At 36.6% G+C, this 4,169-nt stretch overlaps 1 protein-coding gene across 4 annotated transcripts in view; it reads left to right on the top strand.

Annotated features, from left to right (window-relative positions):
• Positions 1-2,312: 2,312 nt before the first annotated feature.
• LOC144964182 (condensin complex subunit 2-like) overlaps positions 2,313-4,169 on the top strand; it is a 33,156-nt gene continuing 31,299 nt past the window's right edge. The window contains exon 1 of one of the 4 annotated variants that reach the window (XM_078898150.1): positions 2,313-2,633. The gene's annotated coding sequence lies outside the window, so the exon portion shown is untranslated. Of the gene's footprint in view, positions 2,692-2,877; positions 2,899-4,169 lie in introns of those variants that run through there. The other 3 variants (XM_078898154.1, XM_078898151.1, XM_078898153.1) reach the window with 3 other exon arrangements.

Here is a 4,169-nt window from a genome sequence, read left to right as displayed (position 1 = left end):
ACTGATTTAATACTCTTCAACAGTCGTAACGTCACTTCCTTCCTAATGACGCATGGTAACTTAGTAACACTGGCTCTAAACTATCTGAACAATGGCGGACGCCCGTATGAAATATTTCCCCGGCGAGCATTAAAGCGTATCCAGAGGGGAAAAAACATAAATTTGATCATGTTTTGACTTTTACACATTCGTCTGATCACAAGACATATGAAAAGTTCTAGCCAGCATGAAGAATAAAAAGTAATGATTTACTTTGTTTAGAACCAAGATGGCCGCCGTTGCCGGGCGGCTTGGCATCAGACTACTGAATCCTATTGCAGAAGGAACAAAAGTCTTTTTGTGTTTGTTGGTTCTGTAGTGTGCGAGAGAATACCTTCCACCTGATGGGAGAATTTTAAATTCTTGATGAAGCACATGGTTTTTGTTATTAATGATAGACACAGCTTTTTTAATTAGATGTTTTTGATGCAAATGTTCAACACCATCCAGAGGGGCATTTATTATTTTACTCGATTCTTTGATAAGTTTATTTATCTTTGACTTTTCTCTTACCCCACATCCACCATGCCACACTGTAATGCCAAATGTAATGACGCTCATAATGAAGGAGTTATAAATTTGCGGCATAGTCTTTTTGCTGACATCATAGGATCTTAATTTTCTCAGAAAATACATTCTTTTTGTTAGTTTTTTACCCATAGTGTCGATATGATTTTTGAAATTCAAATTGTGACTAAGCGTTATGCCCAAGTACTTAAAATCATTCACAATTTCTACATCAACATTTCCTATTTTAACAGGTTTAAAATGTTTGTATTTTCTGTTGTTGGTAAAAATTTGTTCTTTATTTTTTGAGGTATTAATTTCAAGAAAATTGTGCTGGCATCAGTGAACAAATTTATTAACTTGATTAAAATATTTGGTTACAGATTCTTTATCTGTTATGAGACCTATTATAGCGGTGTCGTCAGCATATTTAATTACCTGGCAGTTTTCAAATGAAGCTCTACAATCATTAGTGTATGTAGTATGTAGAGAATTGGGGAGCATACATATCCCTGGGGACAGCCATTTGAGAGATGTTTCATACCTGAGACATGCTCATTCATTTTTACCCACTGTGGTCTCTGTGTTAGAAAACTCCTGAACGAACCAAACAGGTAGTCTGGTATATCTATGGCACGTAGTTTGGTCAACAGCATGGCAGTGTTCATCACGTTAAAAGCTGATGAGAAGTCTACATATAGAATCCTCGCCAGATTTGAAGTTTATTACGGTTAGTAACGCATCTTCCACGCTGAGTGAATGCTGGTATGCGAATTGGTGTTTATCCAGTATTTCCGAGTCGTATACTGTCTGAAGAAGCTCGCATTTTATTATTTTTTCCAAGCATTTCATCACAATTTATGTCAGGGCAACCGGTCGGTAGTCGTTGAACGCCACCGGGCAGCGCTTCTTCGGTATTGGCACGATCACGGGCGTTTTCTACAGTACTAGTACGGACTGTTCATCGATGGAACGTTGGAATATTTGTGAGAAAGGCACCACCAGTTGGTTGTAGGAGTATTTCAATATGAGACCGTGTATGTTGTCTGGACCGTGTGCTTTCCGTTCCTTACAACGTTTAAATAATTCCGTCACAACTGTTTCTTCTAAATCTGGGGGTGGCTTTCTGTTGATTGTTGAAATTGATGAAGTTGATTCCGTGTCGATTGTTGGTAGACACGTGTCGAAGCGGCAGTAAAAGGTGTTGAGTTCGTCAACATCTATGTTTACATTACCAGATGGGAATCGTGTTTTCTTTGGTTCTACCCCTCCCATTTCACGAATCATTTCCCACACTTTCATGGAATTTCTCGATTTTAGTTTTTGTTCCATTTTTCTTTTGTACGCTTCCTTTTCTTGTTTAATGACGATTCTTAGTTCTTTCTCTTTAGCGTGTGTTTGTGTTCTGTCACCGCTCATGTATGCGATCTTCTTTTCATTTAGGGCATTTTTCAGACGTTTAGTTACCCATGTTGTTGGGGAAAATTCTAATTTCTTTATTTTTCACACGCTGGGCAAGGGACCAGTATTTTTGTGGCAATGTGACAGTTTACAATATTTGTCGGTGGTGAAAGAAACAGGATGGCTAATTCTATTGATAAAGAGAATTCATTCAGGCTACAGAGGCAAACTGCAATCGATAGCTTAAAAATCGAGGATTGGATACATATAAAGTGTAGTCCAACAATATAAGGATGGCATACACATCTCCATTTCAAAATTGGATCATTTCCCGTAAAATCTCACTGTTAGCGAGATGTAGAAAAGGAGCCCGATACCAAAATGGTGGTTCCGATATGATTTTTATCTAATTGCAGTCGATTGAACAAAATAAAATTCTTGATTTTCCTCTTGAGTCTTTATACTTGCTTTCAAATTTGTTATCTTAAAACTACTTTTAATCATCTTAGATGAGCAATACTCTCTCTCAACGCGAGATCTACAAGGACAAATTACTAAAACGTAATCAAACGACTACTGAAATCGACTCTATATAATCGTTCATTTTTCTTAAATTTCATTGTTTACGGAAGACAGCGGCATGTTTAAACTCTTTGATCTCCTGAGCCGCTAAATAGTAAATAAAGGTGGGCGTATATGTTTATTTTCGCTTTGATTGATTTTGTGTCAGTCTAGTGGTCGAGAGTGGGTGAATATGAGATTATTGTTATTGGTTCGATTTGTAATTTCTCATATCAATGGCAACTTCTGCGCTCATTTTATTGATGATTGATGTATGATTTAGAGATCTATTTTTACTTTCACTTTTTCGGTAGATATCCAGGCCAGGTGCTGGCCTGACAGCCTAACAACACAAATAAATCATCGGCCTTGAAATTTCATTTATTTATGGTTTCAAAATTATGGGTTTAAATATATTTCGTCTTAATATATTAAATAATGATTGCGAAAGAAAGTAGCAGCAGAAAGTAGATTAGAGTTAGAGAATGACTTTTCGTGGTTATTCTCAGACTCAGACTCAGACTCAGACTAATATCGTTTGGACTTGGACTTGGACTTGGTGTTGTTGAAATTTAAAAATGAATTTAGCTTTGGATAATTAAAAAATTAGAAATTGGTAAATCAAAATTTCAATGACGGCACGTGATTAATTAACTTAGAACTTTAACTTTAACATTTAATAATCATTTTTTAAATTTTTTGAATAGGCTGTCATTATTCCCAGACGCCTGTCTGGGGATAATAAAAATTCGTTATCCCCAGACAGGTGTCTGGGGATAACCAATTTTTGTTATCCCCAGACACCTGTCTGGGATACTATCCCCAGACGCATGTAGCAAGTGGGCAGAAAGATTTTATGCAAAATGCCAAACTAGGCGTGAAAAATACCAAATATTCTGGAAAAAATACTAGTGGTTGTGTCCCAAAACAGTTAATATATCAAGTGATATTTAACACAAGATGAAAGTAAATAGTGATCAAATGTCAAATCCAGCTCTTTAAAAAAATATATTTTAAAGCAAATGGATCAATGAAATTTCTTTTGTTACTTTGATCTGAAAACGTCAAACTGGCAATTCGACTTTTTATTTCAACCAGGAAGAAAGTTGTTAATCATCAAATCTGTTCATAGTCCACCAACCATTTAAATTTTCATTACCTACCTACCTGTTAACTTTATTGATCATCTCTTGTTTCTATAATTTGCTCATTTTGGCCACAATTTTGGGGCGACCGGGAATAATTTTTATGTCGCGGACGAATTCCTAGGCCATGGTGTTGTTCGCCCCAAAGCCCAAAACCCACACCTGTATTTTCCTGTCTGCTTCGCACAAGACAATACAATTTAGTATCACACGTCCACAAAACTAGATCCAACAACATATTTTATTCGAATCAGAGATGAAATAACTACCAAAACAAGGAAGCAAAAATGGTGGATAGTCATATATGATGAATTTAAAATATTCCGATAGCGGTGTGGATAGGCAGCTCAGTGGGTAAGGCCACCTTTCATTTTACTCCTTTTAGCTGCACAGATTCGACCCAGTCGCGACCGCCCCCCCCCCCCCCCACTCATTTTTTTTTTTTTACTTTTCTTTCTTTCTTCCCAATTGATATTCATTGTTTTCACTTTTGTTACGAGTTCCGAGCAAGAGTTT

The sequence above is a fragment of the Berghia stephanieae genome, chromosome 2, assembly GCF_034508935.2.
Source record: "Berghia stephanieae isolate SIO BIC M18660-M18661 chromosome 2, UCSD_Bste_1.3, whole genome shotgun sequence".
NCBI classification, from domain to species: domain Eukaryota; kingdom Metazoa; phylum Mollusca; class Gastropoda; order Nudibranchia; family Aeolidiidae; genus Berghia; species Berghia stephanieae.
The sequence above is the reverse complement of the archived record's forward strand: the minus strand, read 5'-3'. Positions and strand labels throughout refer to the sequence as shown.